Raw genomic sequence first — 19,916 nt, 5'->3', positions numbered from 1 at the left:
ATGCTAGGTTAAGTTTTAATTTTTGTAGCGATAGGGTCTTACTTGTTGCCCAGGCTGGTCTCAAACTCCTGTGTTCAAGTAATCCTTTTACCTTGGCCTCCCAAAGTGTTAGGATTACAGGTGTTAGCCACTGCACCCAACTGAATCTTATTTTTATAGATATGGATACTTTCAAATGGAGCTCATGCCTAAGATTGGAAAGTTGGTAATGCAGAAGCTAAGTATCTTCTAGAAATCAGTAGTACATGGTAAACATTAATTGATTTTTTTAAGTGAAAGCAAGTTTATTAGAGGAGGAAAGAAACAAAGGATTATAGGCAGAGCAGCCGATTTAATTTATTTTTAACTGAACAAATGTTTTGTTTACTATTGTTTGAAAATTATAGAATATTTAACTTATATGGGAGGTGGAGGTGGGAGGATTGATTGATTGAGGCCAGGAGTTTGAGACTAGCCTGGGCAACATAGTGAGACCCTGTCACTGCACACACTCGCACATGCACACAGCTGGGCATGGTGGTTGGTGCCTGCCTGTAGTTGGAGGCTGAGGTGGGAGGATCCCTTGAGCCCAGGAGTTCGAGGGTGTAGTTAGCTATGATTGTGTCCCTGCATTCCAGCCTGAGAGACAGAGGCTCTGCCTCTTTAAAAAAAATTAACTTCTGGTTTGGGCTGACTCCACATATTTCTTGGATAGGAAAATCATATTGCTACTTTTATTTTCCCTAGTTGTGCAGATTCTGTCAGAAAAGTTTATTTTCACTGCTATTGAATTTTTGCTAGAACTTTATTCCTGTTAGAACATGGTTGTAATGAAGTCTGCACTGGAGTTTTATTTTCAGATTGGGTATTAGGATTTGTCATTAAAAAAAAAAATCTCCTTCAAAGGGCATTCTTTCCAATGATCTGTTTTTGAATTTAATGTAGTCCAGAAGGAAGGCATCATTATATATTAGAAAGAACATTGGACTCAGTGTTAAGAGACAGGGGCTTTAGTTTCACCATTGTCCTTGGTTGTTGAAGTATATTTAGATAAGCTATTCAACTTCTCTGTGCCTTGATGTTCTTATTTATGAAATGAGGGAATTGATTGAATCTTTAAAGATTTTTTTCTAGCTCATGCATATGAAATACAAGTAATTTAATGAAGTAGGGAACTGAAGAGTGCAGTAATGTAGTTCATACATCTCAAATATTACAAAGATAAAATGTATTCTAAAGGAATTAGTGTCTTCTTTTGTATATAAAAGTTAGTTTAAAATCACTTTGGAAATGACTAAAATTTATTTACATAATATTATTATTTACATAATGAAATCTATACCGATTTAAAATGTGAAAATGAACGAAATGACTTTTATACATTCTTGTTTTTCGTTAGTTTTAAAGTATAGTTTATTGAGCATTTTATATGCCAGCCTGAAGGTAGTGGGTATATTTACAAAATTGTTTTCAGGTGTCATTTCTTGAGCCGAGTTATCAATTACACGTCTTCACCTGTTACCTAAAACTTTAGGATCGATTCTGTGGAAAACAGCCCTTGACTGAGGCCTCAGACCCTTTGAAGGCTCTTCCTACTCCTGTGGCACAGTTTTCTTTGATTTAAGGCTATAATTTCCGTTTTTAAAAAAATTTATTTTAATTTTTTAACAAAACACACCTCTCATGGGAAGGACTATAATTTCCTAACCTTAATATTGAGAGATACCACTGAAAGTGTTCTCTCCTGTTCTCCATATCTTAAGAACAACTTTTGGGACAAGTTATACTAATAGTTTTTTAAAAAAAGAGGAAATTAAGTAATCTGGAGATTACAAAGAACACAGGTGTTGTTTTTCCTTTTGACTTTTTAAAAAAATTTATATAATCAACCTGTTATGTAGATCTCTTGGCCTCCCCTTAGTGATGTTGATATTACGATTAAAAAATATTAGTCACAATCATTTATTCAGCAAGTGTTTTGAGTGTTTATTATGTACCAAGCATTTTGCTAAGTATTGGAGATTATTAGTGAATGTTACAGAAGATTAATTTTGACTATTGAAAAATTCAGATCTTAGACTCATATCTTAATATTTTTCTTAAAGCATATTATTATGTTTGGAGCCAGATTCCAGGGGTCTTAGAGATAACTTTCCACCTATGGGAGGTTCTGGTACAGGCATTTAGGTCATTGGCATTTTTTAAGTGTTCAGATAAGTTATTGTTCTTCCTTTCCCCATTTTTGTTTTGTTTTTCTAAGATGTATTTAAGATAATTAATTTATGGTTTTTTTTTTTGAGATGGAGTCTCGCTCTGTCGGCCAGGCTGGAGTGCAGCTGCGTGATCTCGGCTCACTGCAAGCTCCGCCTCCTGGATTCACGCCATTCTCCTGCCTCAGCCGCCCGAGTAGCTGGGACTACAGGCGCCCGCCACCATGCCCGGCTAATGTTTGTATTTTTTGTAGAGACGGGGTTTCACCGTGTTGGCCAGGATGGTCTCGATCTCCTGACCTCGTGATCCGCCCGCCTTGGCCTCCCAAAGTGCTGGGATTACAGGCATGAGCCCACTGTGCCCGGCCCTAATTTATGTATTTCTAATATACGGTCTGGGTTATCTGGTATAAGGAAGATGGATGCTGCCGTCAAGAATAGGTCGAGGCAGACATCCGGTCCAGCATGACTCAGTGAGTTTGGAGTGCAGGCATACAACTCCGCTTATTATGTAACCATGTCATGTGAGGCGCATTAGGTGATCACCCATGTGAGTGTGTGCTTGGCTTGGAGCCACTATGGTCTGTGAAAGGTCTAATTACCCTGCTAACGTGATACAAAAGGCTCGCGCCAAGGCTCGCTCACGCCCAGAGAGTAAAGCCATGTTGAAACTGTCTATGATTCCTCTAGTGTTTTTCCAACTACCTGCCACTCACCCAACAACTCTCCTCAGACCTCAGTTACAACCTGACATCTGGAAAAAAGAGACAAATATTTTGAAGTTTTTTGGTAAGGAATCAGGTTCTGGCATCTGAAAAGAATTCCTAACATTGCGTGAAGTTGAGATCTGGTACATTTGTATGTACAGTTGTCCCTCTGTATCCATAGGTTCCACATGTGTGGATTCAACCAACTGCAGGTTGAAAATATTCAGAAAAAATTAAAAAAGGTGATTGTGTCTGTACTGAACATGTACAGACTATTTTTTCTTGTCATTATTTCCTAAACAATACCGTATAACCACTATTTACATTGCATTTACATTATATTAGGTATTATAAGTAATCTAGAGTTAATTTTAAGTATAGGAGAGGTTGTACATGAGTTATATGCAAATACTACGGTATTTTATATAAGAGACTTAAGCATTTGTGGATTTTGGTTTCCAAGGGAGGTCCTGGAACCAATTCCTCATGGATATCAAGGAACAACTGTTTTTATATTTAGCCATATATACATAAACATATTTACATGTGGCTATATATGGTTATATCTGTATGTTTATAATGTTATACATGCATACATGACTTTTTTCCAATTAGTTGGCAGTCAGGTGGCATCTGATACAAAGTTTGTATGTGTTTGGTGTGTATCTGTTAAATATAATAAATGAGAATTATTTTCTATTAATTTGTGATGTCATTAATAAATATGTTTTCATGACCTAGATTTTTTTCCCTCTACATAAAAAGATTGGTAACACCCTGGGTAAGGTGAACATTGAGCCTCTGGCTCTTCTTCAGTGCTGTTGGTGTAAATGTAAATTAATAGAATTTTCATAAAGAGCAATTTATTTACATCAACTAACTTATAGTGCATATTCTTTGATTCAGCAATTCTTCTAGGGATTTATCCTTGGGAAATTTTCACATCAGTGCACAAAGAAGTGTTCAAGAATGTCCCCTGAAGCTATAACATGACATATTGTAAGTGACCTAGATGTCTGTCAGCAGGCTATTAGTTAAATAAATGATACATCCCATCCCAATATATACAAAGGGTTTCTTTGTTTTTGTTTTTGTTCGTTTTGTTTCTGGTGCTGTGAATCTTTCTGGTTACTCCCAAAAGCACCACACTATTTTAATTTCATAGTTTTATAATAGTATGCCTTCATATCTGGTAGGTTAAGTTTAATGTATCATTCTTATTTTAAAAGTTATTGGCTCATGCCTGTAAACCCAGCACTTTGGGAGGCTGAGGCGGGCGGATCATGAGGTCAGGAGATCGAGACCATCCTGGCTAACACGGTGAAACCCCATCTCTACTAAAAATACAAAAAAAATTAGCCGGGCGTGGTGGTGGGCACCTGTAGTCCCAGCTACTCGGGAGGCTGAGGTAGGAGAATGGTGCGAACCCGGGAGGCAGAGCTTGCAGTGAGCCGAGATCACGCCACTGCACTCCAGCCTGGGCGACAGAGTGAGACTCCGTCTCAAATAACAACAACAACAAAAAATAAATAAATAAAAAAGTTATAAGCGTACATGAAAAGTCTTAATGGATAATATTACTGAATGTCAGTGTAACTACTAGTTAGCTTTGTCAAATCTTAACATTTTCTTATTTTAGCTGGATTACTGTTCTTGAGGTAAATTCCTATACTGAGCTGGACATTGTCATTGTCAGTACATGGTTTTATATTTCCGTAACATGTGTATTTGTTGATATAAATTATATACAGTTTTTCATGTTTTTAAACATTATTTATCATTCTGCAAGTTGTTTTCCCCTTCATGTTATCTTTACAATTTGATGTTTGGGCTCTGGTTCAATTATATAATTATATTATCCGCCTATTCAGTGATTAAACCTCAAGTTATTTGTGTATTTCCCTGTCGATAGATTTTTAGTTTTTAGTTTTTTTGTTGTTGTTGTTGCAAAAACATTCTGTACATATGTTCTTGGGCACATGTGTTTTTCTCCGAGGTAAAAACTTAGAACTATAGTTACTGGGTTGTAGGGTATGTGTATCGTTGACTCTAAATTTTTTTGTTTATAGCCCCTGAAGTGGTTATTATACCAGTTTATACTTCCACCTGCATCTTAACAAACCATGATATTGTTAGACTTTAAAACTCTTTTCCAACCTGATGTCAATTTGTTTGTACTTCCCTGATTACTAATGAGGTGAAACACTTATTTTCAACATATTTATTGGCTGTTTGAGTTTCTTAATCTTTGAGTTACTTGTTCAGTTTTTTGCCAGTTTTCTTTTGGGTTATTGCCTTTTTCTTATTTATTTGTAGAAGTTATTTGTACATTCTGGATGAATTCTGTGTTAATATGCATTACACGTTTCCTCCTGTGAATACCTTATTTTTATATTTTGATTATGATGTTTTTAGTTTTACGCAAGTTTGAAATTTTAATATATTTAAAATTGTTAATGTTTTCATTTATGGTCTCTACTCTGAAGTAACAGTTTCCTGTATTTTCAGTTCTGGTAGTTGTAAAGTTTTGTTTTTCACACCTAGGGATTTAATCTACCTGTTGATTTTTGTGTATGATGAGGTGGGGACTGAGTTTATATTTTTCCGTATGGGTATCTAGTTGTCCCTGTGTGACTTATTGAAGAGTCTGTTTTTTTCTCATGGATTTGTAATGTCATTTCTGCAATATAAATCTTTCATATATTCATAGGTTTGTTTATGATTTCACTTGGTTCTTTTGTATATTTCTGTTGGAATAATGTGCCGTTTTGTTAAGTATAGCCTTTAGATACATCTTGACATTAGATAGTGTGGGCTCTTCTACCTTGCTCTTCAAAATTTTTTGCCCTGAATTCTAAGCTCTTTCATAAACATTTTTTTATTCAGGTAAAGTTCATTTAACATAGAATTAATCATTTTAAAGTGAGCACTTAGTAGCATTTACAACATTCACATGGTTGTGTAACCACCACCTCTAGTTCAAAAGCATTTTCATTACTCCAAAAGGAAACTCTGTACCCATTAAGTGGTTACTCTCCATTCCCTCCTCCCTGCTTCCCCCTAGCCTCTGACAACCATCAATCTGCTGTTTCCATAGATTTACATACTCTCCATATTTCACATAAATAGTATCATGCAATCTAAGACCTTTTTTGTCTGGGTTCTTTCACTTAGCATAATGTTTTTGAGGTTGATCCACACTGTAACAGGTAACAGGTATTAGCACTTCGTTTCTTTTTTATGGCTGAATAATGTGCCCTTGTTTGTATATATGTGATTTGTTTATACATTAATCTGCTGTTGGGCATTTGGGTTGTTTCTACCTTTTGGCTATTGTGAATAGTGTTGCTGTGAACATTTGTGCGCCTATATTCATTTTGAGTACCTGTTTTCAGTTCTCTTGGTTATATACCTAGGAATGGAATTACTGGGTCGTATGACAATTCTGTACTTAGCTTTTTGAGGAACCACCAGACATTTCTGTAGCAACTGAAATGTTTTGTGTTTCCACCAGCAATATAGAGGTTCTAATTTCTTTATATTCTCTCTAATATTCATTCATTAAAAAAATTACATCCATCCTAGTGTCTATGAAGTGGTATCTAATGATGAATTGAATGAATGAATAATGATGAATAGGAATGAATAGTAATGTTGAACACATTTTCAGGTGCTTGCAGACCCTTTGCATTTTTGAAGGAATGTCTATCCAGGCTTTGTCCATCTTTTAAATTGGTGGTTATGTCCTTTGCACAAAAGTTTTTAATTTTGGTGAAGTCCGGTTTATCTGTTTTCTTTTGTTGCTTGTGCTTTGGGTGTCATATCCAAGAATCAATTGCCAAATCAGAATCATGAAGATTTACCCCAGTTTTTTCCTTAAGATTTTTTTAAAAAGAGTTTATGGTTTTAACTCTTATTTAGGTTGTCGATTCATGTTGAGTTAATTTTTGTGTATGGAGTGAGATAGAGGTCCAAATTAATTATTTTGTTGGTGGATATCTGTTTGTCCCAGCACCATTTGTTGAAGAGACAAATTTTCCCCTATTGAATAATATTGGCACTCTTACTGAAAATCAGTTGGCTATAGATGTATGGGTGGGTTTCTGGACATTCAGTTCCATTCCATTCATCTATATGTGTGTCCTTATGCCAGTATACACCGTGTTGCTTAATGTAGCTTTGTAGTAAGTTTTGAAATTGAGAAGTGTTCCAGGTTTGTTATTCTTTTTCAAAATTGCTTTGGCTATTTGGAGACCACTGACCATTCCTTATGAATCTGAATATTGGCTTTTCAATTTCTGCAAAAATGACTGTTGGAATTTTGATAGAGATTACATTGAATCTGTAGATTGTTTTGGTACTATTATCATCTTAATAATAGTGAGTCCTCCAACCATGACCGCAGGATATCTTCCCATTTTTGAGATCTTCTTTAATTTTTCAGCAATGTTTATAGTTTTCAGCATACAAGTGTTTTATCTTCTTCATTAAATTTATTCCTAGGTATTTTGCTCTTTTGTATGGTATCGCAAATGCAATTGTTTTCTTAATTTTCTTTTTTGGTTTTTAAATTTCTGGTGTATAGAAGCACAACTAATTTTTAGTGTTGATGTTATGCACTACAATTTGCTAAATTCACTTATTAGCTCTATTAATTATTTTTATGAATTCATTGGGATTTACTATCTATGGGATCATGGTCATCTGTGAATTGAATTAATTTTACTTCTTCCTTTCAATTTGGATGTCTTTTATTTCTTTTTCTTGCCTAACTGCTCTTGCTAGAACTTCCAGTACAGTTTCAAATAGTAGTGGTGAAAGTGGGCATCTTTGTCTTACTCCTTATCTTAGGGGCAAAGCTTTCAGTCTTTCACCATTGAGTATGATGTTAGCTGTGAGTTTTTCATGAATGCCCTTTATCATATGTTGAGGAAATTCTCTTCTATTTTTAGTTTGAGCATAAGTCCTTTCACTCTTAGTGTGATACGTTACATTCATTGATTGATTTTCTTATGCTGAACCATCCTTGGATTTCTGGGATAAAGTCTACCTGCCTATGCCTGTTAATTCTTTTAATATGCTGTTGGATTCAGTTTGCTAGTATTTTGAGGATTTTTGCATCACTATTTATAAGGGATATTAGTCTGTAGTTTTCTTGGAATGTCTTTGGCTAGCTTTGGTATCAAGATAATTACTGGTCTCATAAAATGAATTAGGAAATCATCCTTCTTCTGTTGTTTTTAGAAAAGCTTGAGAATGATTGCTGTTAATCCTTCTTTAAAGGTTTGGTAGAATTCACCAGTGAAGCTATCTGGTTCTGGGCTTTTCTTTTTTGGGCGGTTTTTGCTTCTTGATTCAGTCTCTTTACCTGATTCAGATTCTCTTCTTGAGTCAGTTTTTATAGTTTGTTTTCAGGAATGTGTCCACTTCATGTAGATTATCTAATTTTTTGGTGAACAATTATTTATCATATTCTTTAAAATTTTTTTTTTGTTTTGTTAGCGTTGGGGGTCTGTGTTGCCCAGGCTGGAGTGCAGTGGTTATTCACGGGTGTGATCATGGTGCACTGCAACCTTGAACTCCTGGCCTTAAGTTTTCTTCCTGCCTGTCTCTTGAGTAGCTGGGACTACAGATGCACACACCAAACAAACAGGGCCATAAGATTCTCTTTTAATCTTATTTGTTTCTGTAAGGTCAGCTGCAGTGTCTCCACTTTTATTTGTGATTTTAGTTATTTGCATCTTCTCTGTTTTTTTTCTTTGTCATCTAACCAGAAGAGGTTTGTCAATTTTGTTGATCTTGTCAAAGAAGCAACTTTTGGTTTCCTTAGATTCTCTGTATTGTTTTTCTATTCTCTGTTTTATCACCACTCTGATTTTTCATGTTTTTGTCTGTTGTGCAGGTTATGGGCTTGGTTTGCACCTCTTTTTCTAGTTCCTTAAGTTGTAAAGATTATTGATTTTAGATCTTTTAAATGTAGGTATTTACTACTATTAATTTTCCTCTGAGGATTGCTTTTGCTGCATGCCATAAGTTTTGGTATGTGTTTTTGTCATTTATCTGTATTTTCTAATTTCCCATGTGATTTCTTTGACATGTTGGTTAAGAGTGTGTTGTTTAATATCCACATATTTAAGATTTTTCATTTTCCTTCTATTATTAATATCTAACTTCATTTCATTGGGGTCAGAGAAGATACTTTGTGTGATTTAATCTCTTTAAATTTATTGAGACCTATTTTGTGGCTCCAAATGTGGTCTGTCCTGGAGAATATTTCATATGCACTTGAGAAGAATGTCTGTTGTGCTGTTACTGGGTAGGTGCTCTGCATATGTTGGTTAGTCTTCTCTTTCCTTATTGATCTTTCTAGATGTTCTAGCCATTATTGAAAATCGGGGTATTGAAGTTTCTATTATTGTGACTTTGTCTGTTTCTCCCTTCATTTCTGACAATGATTTCTTCCTACATTTTGGGGGTTCTGTTGTTTAATGTATATATTTGTAGTTTTCATATGTTCTTAAATTGACTTCCATAAGTATTTTAGAATCAGGTTATGAAGATACCATCCTTATGCTTTCAAGTTTTGCTTTAGTGCTTCTTGTTGGTGGAACCTAGTAGGGAACCAGCTGACAAAAGAAAGATGTAATTTGCAGAGTCTAAGCCCCAGCATCATGAAGCATAGACGACGGAATTTGGAATTATATAGAAGAGTGGATTTGGAATTGAAAATTTTGGTTTACTTACTGATGCTGTCTGGCTGTCTGAATTTTAGTGTCTGATTGATTAGGTCTTGATAAGCAGTCAGTGGAACAGCCTGTGAGGGACCTCTTCCTTGTAGAATTGGAATTGAATAGCCAGCAGCTCACCTCAGACAAAATGGATGCCTGTTGGAATGGGCCTTTTCTCAGTAGAGCCTTGCAGAATTTTATGACTTGTGCAGTCTGAGGTTTTGCCCCAGGTAGATGAGCAGGAGGGCGTCTTTCCAGTAGTAACGGAGACAAGCTGTCTTCACCTGTGCTGGAGGATATACCAGTTCTCAACTCAGACATGTAATAGACTTTCCAAGAGAAGAACCTATGTAGGTGAGTTCCTTGCTAGGTTCCAGGTCTCTTCCTAGATTCCTGACAGTGCCTTCTATCTGAATGTGTAGTAGTAATTATGGTCTGGTTGACTGCCTTCCTGCATTCCACACTATTCTCATCTACACCATATTCAGAGTAACTTGGAGTGTTAATCATGTAAGTAGGATCCTTCTCTATTTTTCAGGGATGTTGTGATGGATCAAAGTTTTCTGTTCTGTATTGTTCGACTTGCCTTAGCAAGAATTGAGGGGGTGGGGTGGTGAGTTAAAGGCATGCGCTTCAATTTTATTCCCAGAATACTTTTCCATTTGTATTACAAATAATTACAGGAGAGGAATCCTGGATACAGACAGCAGACAGCAACTGTAACACATGCAGAAAACGTATTTATTGGAAGGATGTTAGACTGTAACACATGCAGAAAAGGTATTTATTGGAAGGTATTTATGTCAGAATTGACATAAAAGTCTGAAGAACTAGGTTTAGTAAATAGGCATTAAGTGAAGCCAGATACACAGAACCACTGTCAGTGCTGCTGATTAATGAGCATTGGTTATGGCATTGCTACCTCTGGATACTGGATGTCTCTGCTTCCAGAGTGATTTCTTAAATTGAGTCCTTGTTTCTTTACGGGTATATAGTACCAGCCGCAGCATCTCATTGCTTACACATAGGTGACAGGCAATACCCTTGCTGCTAGATGTTAGGAAGATTAAGTATCTTGAATTTTTCTGGCTTCTGTAGGAAGAGGAGGGATTCTGTTACCATTATACTAATTAATTCCTGAATGTTTTGGCAGCTTAAGCAACATAAAGGAAACTGAAAGGAATCCTACATTTTATTACAGTGACTTAAAATAAGGGGATGAAGTTTTTATTTGTGCTGTGCTATTTAGAAATGTAGATATAAATAGACTTTCCAGACTCTATCCTTTCAGCACTTTCTGTTCAGGGGTTTAAAGTAGAGGTTGGTACTGTTCACCTGAGAGGGAGCTTGGAAACATGGGGACATTTTTTGGTTGTTAGAATGATGGGGATGAGGGCACTATTGCATTTAATGAATGTGGGCTGGGTATGCTAAACATCCCATGGTGCCTTGGTGGTTGTGCACAATAAATAATTGAATTATCCTCCTCATAATGCCAGTAGTACATTTAAGAAAAACCAGGTTATATGGATATCTTGGTGAAGGACTAAAAGTTATTACTAGCTTCCTTTGCTTCACTGTCTGCACCCTCTGGCTGAGGATTATTTCTCATTTCGTTGCTTTGCTGTTTTCTTGCCTTAGTTCAAGGGACTTGATTCCTTTAAAGCTCCAAAAATGTTATTTTTAAACTCTGGCTTTGGCTGGGCTCAGTGGCTCATCCCTGTCTCTAGAGTCCCTGTTTCTAGAGACCCTGTCTCTAGAAAAAAATAAAAAAATCAGCCAGATGTGGTGGCACACACCTGTATTTCCAGGTACTCGGGAGGCTGAAGTGGGAGGATCATTGAAGCAGGAGGCTGTAGGGAGCTATGATTGTGCCACTGTACTCCCACCTGAGTGATAGAGTGAGACCCTATCTCTAAAAAGAAAACAAACAAACGAAAACTGTGAGAAGGTACCCGGTAGCATGGGAGAAAATACTTGCAAATCATATATCTGATAAGGCATTAATATCCAGAATATATAAAGAACTCCTACAACTCAACAACAACAAAAAACCTGGTTTAAAAATGGGCAAAGGACTTGAAAAGATATTTTTCCAAAGAAGATGTACAAATAGCCAAAAAACACATGAAAAGATGCTCAACACCACTAATCATTAGGGAAATATAAAGCAAAACCACAATAAGATACCCCTTCACATCTATTAGGATAGCTGTTGTAAAAAAAACCCCAAAAAACAAAGTAACAGGTGTTGGAGTGGATATGGAAAAACTGGAAACCTTGTGCATTGCTGAGAGGAATGTAAAATGGTGTAGCTGCTGTAGAAAACAGTATGGTGTGTTCCTTTCAGCAGTCTTTGTGTAGCCAGTAGTTGTGATTCTGATAAAAGTAGCAGTTGGTTTGGGACTGATAGTGATTGTTATGATTTCAATTGGGTGGTGCTGACGGTATGTGGTTCTTGGTATCTGTGAGGACAAACCGCATAAGCTATCTCATTTCTATCTTACATGAGTGGTGTGGATCGTTCCGTATCAGTAGGTTCACTAATGCAAATGAAGTACATTTAAAACAATGTAAAAGGTAGTAGTAAATGCAAAAGTATGGAGGTAAAGGTGTACCATTAGTTTTTGGGCTTCAAGGCTTGGAACTCAGGGTTGGCGGCTGTCTTAGTTTGCTTGAGCTGCCTTAACAAAGTACCATGGACTGGCTGGTTTAAGCAACAAACATTATTTCACGCAGTTCTGGAGGCTGAGAAGTGATGAAAATGCTGGCTGATTCAGTTCCTGGAGAAAGCCCTCTTCCAGGCCTGTAGACTGCCACTTTCTGTGTGTGTCCTCTCATGGTCTTTTCTCCATGTGTGCTTGTGAAGAAAGAGACAACAGCTCTCTTTCTCTTCCTTTCCTTATAGGGCCCCACCCTCACTACTTAATCTAATACTGATTACCTCCCAAGGCCCCCCACCCCCCCTACCCCCGTCATCTCCAAATACCCCCTCCCCCCATCATCTCCAAATACTATCACTTTGGGAATTAGGGATTCAACATATGAATTTTGGGGGGACACAAATATTTAGTCTATAATTGAATCAGTCTGAGAGATAATATCTTAGTAACAAACCAGATAAATCTAGGCTGACCACAGAAACAAGTTGTCAGTTTGGAGAGGCCAGACAGAAAGGAAAGATGTGAGCCAATAAGACAAATTAGAGACACTTGAAGAGAGGGAAGTTTCAAAGCCTGAGAATGGGATGGCAGAGATTTGAAAAATTATCTATAATAACAAGGAGTGATGGCTATAACAATTTTGTTTTGGGGTTCTTACTGCCTTACATATATGTAGGCAGGGGAGACATGGTAAAGATGCTGTATTAGGCTGTTCTTGCATTGCTATAAAGAAATACCTGAGACTGGGTAATTTATAGGAAAAGAGGTTTAATTGGCTCACAGTTCTGCAGGCTGTACAGGAAGTATGGTGCCAACATCTGCTTCTGGAGAGGCCCCAGGAAGCTCTTAATTGTGGCAGAAAGTGAAGGGCAGGGGGAGTAGGCATCTCACACAGTAGGAGTGGAAGGAAGCGAGAGAGTGAGTGGGAGATGTCACAAACCAGGTCTCATGAGAACTCACTATTGTGAGGACAGCACCAAGCCATGAGGGATCCATCCCATGACCCAAACACCTGCCAACAAGCCCCACCTCCCCAACACTGGCGATTACAATTTAACATGAGAGTTAGTGAGGTCATATATTAAACTGTATCAGATGCCTGTAGTACTAATAACAGCTTTGGGCCAAGGGCTGCACAAAGACCGAATGGGTGATGTTTTACTCCACAAGAAAAGAATGAATAGTGTACCAAAACCTTTTTAAAAATAATATTTACAATAAATTATTTTCATGTCTTCACAGATAACCCATAATGACTTTTTGCTTTGTACTGATGGTGATTTCTGACAATCAGCATCCTGGTGTATCAGTGCTGTTTCTAACCTCTTTCTGATGGTAGCTTTTGATGAAAATATACAAATTTTTGGTAAAGGATCTTTACGGTGATCAGAAATCCACTTTAACTTTTATCCTTTATACTTCAAAATGTCAATGAAAATGACTACTTAAAATACCAAATCCCATCTAAAACAACCCCCCAAAATCTCATAAAATATTGAAGCTAAAAGAAAGAATGAGTTACTGTGTGCATGATAGTTTCTTGGGTTTTATACCTTCTTCAGTTTCTGATTTGTTACAGCAGTGGTCCCCAATCTTTTTGGGACCAGGGACCGGTTTCATAGAAGATAATTTTTCCATGGACAGTGGGTGGGGTGGGGGATGATGGCTTCGGGGTGAAACTGTTCCACTTCAGATCAGCATAAGGAGTGTGCAACCTAGATCCCTCACATGAGCAGTTCAAGATAGGGTTTGCGCTCCTATGGGATTCTAATGCCATCGCTGATCTGACAGTACGTGGAGTGCAGGTGGTAATGCTTGCTTGCACAGCTCACCTCCTGCTTGCCAGCCGAGTTCCTAACAGGCCCTGGACTGGTACTGATCTGTGGCCTGGGGGTTGGGGATCCCTGCATTACAGGAAGGCCAGGTCTTATTTTATTTAGAACCTGTATACTGGGATAGTGATTTTTAGTATTTTTTTCATTATGTGTTTTAAAACTATGACAGAGCAATTTAAAGGTCTTATAAGGTTTATACCTTTTTTTTCTTTTTTTTTTTGTGTGTGTCTAATTGCACTGCTAGAACCTGTAATAAATTTTTGAGTAGATTTTTGTTCTTGATCCTAATGGGGAAGCTTTGAGTCTTTCACCCTTGAGTATGATGGCTGCTTCAGGTTTTTAACAGGTGCCCTGTATCAGATTAGGAAATACCCTTGCATTCCTAGTTCACCGAGAATTTTCATCAGGAATGGATATTGGATTTGGTCAAATACTTTTTCTGCATCTCTTGATGATCATGAGGTCATTCTTTTTAAGTCTTTTAATGTAGCAAGTTGTTACATTGAGTTTTGAATGTTAGACACCCTTTGGTAATTATTCTATAATCTTAAAAGTAGTTTTCTATGTTTATGAGGGATATTAGTTTGTTTATTTATTTATTGTATTTGTATGATTCTGGTATCAGAGTAATGTTGGCCCCATGAAATGAGTTTGGTTTTCCATTTTCAGTGTCCTGAAAGAGTTTCCATAGAACTGGTATTGATTTTTACCTAAATGCTTGATAGAATTCATCAGTGAAATAATCTGAACTGGAGTTTTCTTTGTGGAGAGGTTTTAACTGTACATTCAGTTTCTTTAATAGATACAGGCTGTTAAGGTAATCTAGTTCCTGAGTTCACTTGAGTAGTTTTTTTTTTTAAACAAGGAATGTAAATTATTGAATTGTTGATATAAAGTTGCTAATAATAGTTTCTTACTGTCATTTGAGTATTTGTAGGATTGTAATTATACCAGTTCTCTCATTGCTGATATTGGTAGTTTGTGGTTTCTCTTTTTTCCCTTCTCGTCATTATTAGAAATTTATCAATTTTATTGATCTCAAATAACTAGCTTTTGGATGTATTGGTTTTTCTCTGTTCTTTTGTATTTTATTTGTTTTGCTTTTATCTTTATTATTTTCTTTCTTCTTCTAACTTTGGGTTTAATTTTCTCTTTTTTCCATTTTCTTAAGTTAGAACCTGAGGTTTGTGATATAAGATCTTTTTTCCCCCTAATGTAGATTGGTTAATGCTATAATTCTCTCTTTAACTTTTCTTTTTTTCTTCATATTGGCATTTAGTGCTATGAATTTCAGTCTAAGAAGTACTTTAGCTTTATCTACAGTTTGATGTTTCCATTTTCTTTCGGTTCAGGGCACTTTCAAATTTCACTTTTAAAAAAAAGCCTTTATTGAGATATTATTCACATACCATACCATCCACCCATTTAAAGTATACAATTCAGTGGCTTATTCAGAGTTTGGTGTATTTAGTATATTCACAATTATCTGCAATGATCACCAGTCATCTAGTTTTACTTTTGATTTCTTCTTGGACCTGTGATTATTGAGAAGTGTTTTATTGAGTTTATAAATATTTGGAGACTATCCAGATACCTTTATGTTACCTGATTTCTACTCTAATCCCATTGTAGCAAAAAACATACTTTATATGGTCTGAATACTTTTAATTTCATTGGAGCTTGTTTTATGGCGTAGAAAATGGTCTGTATTGGTACATGTTCCGTTTGCATTTAAACAGAATGTATATTTTGTTAGAGTGTTCTGTAAATGTCAGTTAGGTCAAGTTGGTTGATAGTGTTGTTCAAGTCTTTTATGTCCTTATTGATTTTCCTTCTATTTTGATCAGTTATTGAGTGAAGGATGTTGAAATTACCTGCAACATTGTGAATTTGTTTACTTCTTTAATTTCTGTCACTTTTTGCTTCAGGTATTTTGAAATTTTGTTATTAGGTGTGTAATGTTTATCATTGTTGTATTCTCTTGACATATTGACCTCATTAATACAAAGTGACCCTTTTTATACCTGCTCTAAAAGTTACTGTCAGATTTAATATAGCTGTTCTCACTTAAACTTTATTGAGTTACTTTACACACTGTAAAATTTACCCATGTTAACTGTACAGTTAGGTGGGAGCCGTGCCTCCTGTATATAGGATGATGATTTCCAAATCTCTGTTTTCAGCCTTTGACATCTGAACCTACGAGCTTTGTTGACTTTTTAAACTTAACAGGTCTAAAATCATACACATTCATCTCTTTCTCACTCCTTCCCTTTATCCCAAATCACCCTTTCTTTCTTTCTTCTTGGTTCAGTTAATGGCACCCTTTTCTATCCAGTCAGTATTGTGAAAAATCTATTATTGTTAATTAATTCCTTTTCCTTCTCATGTTTAATCACTTGCCTAAATTTCTAGCTTTCTAAGATCCCTTATAGTGGTCCTTCTTCTCCGTATCTACTTTAAATACATTTTATTAGGCCCTTGTCATTTTTTGCCTGGGAGGACAGCTGTGACCTCCTGACTCCTTTTCCTACTTCCAGCCTTATATCCTCTCCCTTTCTACTCCCACCTTGCCCCAAGTCAGTCCTGAGGAGGCGTTCTTCCCAGGATTTAAGTACAGTCATGCCATTTTCAGATTGAAGTTCTTCAGTACCTTGCGTTTTTCCCCAGGCTGCATTGTTAGCTCAATTAGTGATTGAGCTTTTGTCTTCTCTAGCTTCCTTGCTATAGTATATTGTGTTACTTCTTCTGTGTCTTTGTACACTCTGCTTTCTTTGTCTAGAATGCCCTTATTACTTGATCTGCATGGCAAACTCTTATTCTTTTAATTTTTATTTGAAGATCATGTATTTCTTTTGCTATTTCCCTACGTAGATCTGCTTTCAAGTCATATACTTGTATGGTTAACAAGTGACTATTCTTTTCTACGTATATCTTACCTTTTCTATAGCTGTCCATGGTATTTATTTTCTCTTTCACACATTTTGTACTTACTTTGTTTACATATTCATTAGATTGTGAACTCTTGTGGGCAAATCATGTGCCTTATTTTTCCCTGTATCCCTTGCCTTTCACATTTGGTAAATTTTACTGAGTTAAGCTGAAATTACTTGAATGACAGATAACCAGTGATTTAATCTGAAATTACCATAAACGCAAACTGAAATCCTTTGAAAACCCTAGTTAGAATAATCTATAACTGCTTTCTACAGAAACAAAATCTTTTAATAGCCAAATAGGTGACCTATATCTAACTAAAGATAGAGACAGTAAGTTTGTGTTGATGGTCCATGGCTGCATTATTAAAGTGGGAGTGCTAAAGCACTTAGTATTTTGTAGGTGCCACGTGACCAAAGTAATTGGATTTGGTATAAAAGCTTGAGGTTCTGTGGATTTCTCAGTGCTTAGCCTTAAATCTTTTTTAGCCTCTTTCATGTGGCCAACCAATTCATATTGAGAAACAGTTGGGCTTCTTCATTAACGTGTTGTTTTAGGAATGGGATTACTGTTAAGGAGTGGTGATCCCAAATGTGATACAATTTGTCCTGTTTGGCCTTTAACTACAGTCAGTACACTGGAAAGTATGTGATTCTTAAGATGATAATGTTCAGAAACTTTTGGTCATTTGTAAGACAGTATTATTCTGTGCAGGTAGAGTACGTTCATTTGCTGTTGAAAATCATCTTAGACCAGATTTGTAAACATCTCCCTTATAATAACACCATTTTAATTAACCTCTTGGTTATTTCCAAGTTGAAGGAGATCTTTTTATTACCTTGAAGGCATGGCATTTCTTTTTGGAAGGTCTTAAATTCCTTCAGGCACTTGCCATTAAAGCAGTGTAGAATGCTGTTGTTTCATTATTTTCTGTACCAGTTGCTGACTATCCTATAGTCATTTCCCAAAATCATTCTTGCCCTATATTGTGCACAAGTAACTATTTATATAACTGCTTCAACTATTTTTTTTTGTGTGTGTGTGTCTTCCTGGATTCTCTGAAATTTCTTTTGAATATTATTAAAATATAGGATGTTTGAGAAGGCTATTTAATATCTAACTTTGTCATAAAAAAACTTTTAGTATTGGCCATTGTTACTTATCTTTTAAAAGGTAGCATTACATTGTTAATTCATTCAGCATTTTTTTTTTAGTCATTAAATGGAGCAATGGGGAGTTATTCTTGGAATTTGGCAGTGAGAGTCAATGTAAAATTCACTTATGATTGTTAACAATAGTTATCTGCCAAAGTCTTTAAAGGGCTCTCATATTCTTAGACCTAAATCAGAAGAAGATGGTCTAGAAATCTTAGCAAGGTAGTAATGGATGTGAATGAAAGCTGATGTAAATAGTGGTATTATCATAGAAGAAATAATGTATCAATGGAAGTTTGAATGTGTGGAGTCTAGTGATGGGACCCAATAGATAGGGAGGGAAGGAAATTATGTTTACTGAGTACCTGCTGTCTGCTCGCAGTTTCCTTCCCTTGCTGCGCTCTTATTTATTTGTTGATTCTTTTGAGTTTTCTATGTAGAACTTGTATTGCCTGTGACAAAAGACAGTGGGTTTCCTTTTTTTTTTTTTTGAGATGGAGTCTTGCCCTGTCGCCCAGGCTGGAGTGCAGTGGCGCAGTCTGGGTTCACTGCAAGCTCCGCCTCCTGGGTTCACGCCATTCTCCTGCCTCAGCCTCCTGAGTAGCTGGGACTACAGGCACCCGCCACCATGCCTGGCTAATTTTTTTGTATTTTCAGTAGAGATGGGGTTTCACCATGTTAGCCAGGATGGTCTCAATCTCCTGACCTCGTGATCCGCCTGCCTCGGCCTCCCAAAGTCCTGGGATTACAGAGGTGAGCCACTGTGCCTGGCCTTCATTTTCTCTTTTTATGTTGCTGGCTAGGAATTCTAGTACAATCAAATAGAAGCCGTGATAGTGAGCATCCTTACTTGTTTCCCTCACTTTGAGAGAGAACTACTTCTGTAGTTTGATTATCGAGAATGTGATTTGCTGTAGTTTTTGGAAATATCTTTTATTAGATTGAAGAAGTTCTCTTTTTCTCCATTCACTTTCTTCTTCTGTTTCTACTGAATGAGTGTAAGAGCAGAAGTGACCAAAAGGCTGGAACACTGTACTTTTCAGGGTACACTGAAGACGATAAAGCCAATGATCAGAGGTCTGTTGGTAAAGCAGGTTTGAGGAAGAGGGAGCTTCAAAGGAAGGATCAATTTTTAATGGTGGTGGATAGAAGAGTGATGTAAAGTGTAGGAAGTGGAAACAGCAAGTGTAGTACTGTTTGAAAAAGTAAAGTGAAGGAAGGGAACACCAATGAAGGTTGAAGTGGAGGCAGTTTTGAGGGGAATTTTTATTTATTTTTAAAGGACTGATGAAACTTCATATTTGTAAGTAAAGGTTAAAGCTCCAGTAGAGAAGGAAAGAGTGAATATAAAGGAAAATTTCTGCCAACCAAAATTCCAGTGTAATTTTATGGATCCCTATGTAAATTAGAATTATCCAGAATGCTTCCAAACACGATTCAAGAGCCTCAGCGGCATAAGCAAGATAGAAGTTAATTTCTGTTCACACATATGAATTCTGCAGGACAGTTTCAATAAGAGAGGCTGAGAAATAGAGTTTTTATTTAGCAGGATCATGGATCTAGCCAAAACTTGAGGGCTCTAGGACTAAGGAAGAAGAAAGAAAAGATTTTGGGAGACAGTTTTTAATATCTGCACAGTAAGTGTGAGAAAACTCTTAAATAAAATTTATCTCTCTCAGTATTTGCATAGTGTTTAAGAAGTC

At 36.5% G+C, this 19,916-nt stretch overlaps 1 protein-coding gene across 1 annotated transcript in view; it reads left to right on the top strand.

Moving 5' to 3' along the window:
* MAN1A2 (mannosidase alpha class 1A member 2) overlaps window positions 1-19,916 on the top strand; it is a 167,766-nt gene that overhangs the window by 9,049 nt on the left and 138,801 nt on the right. The window lies entirely within an intron of this gene.

The sequence above is a fragment of the Pongo abelii genome, chromosome 1, assembly GCF_028885655.2.
Source record: "Pongo abelii isolate AG06213 chromosome 1, NHGRI_mPonAbe1-v2.0_pri, whole genome shotgun sequence".
NCBI lineage: Eukaryota > Metazoa > Chordata > Mammalia > Primates > Hominidae > Pongo > Pongo abelii.
Note: the sequence above shows the minus strand (reverse complement) of the source record. Positions and strands in the feature narration are given on the sequence as shown.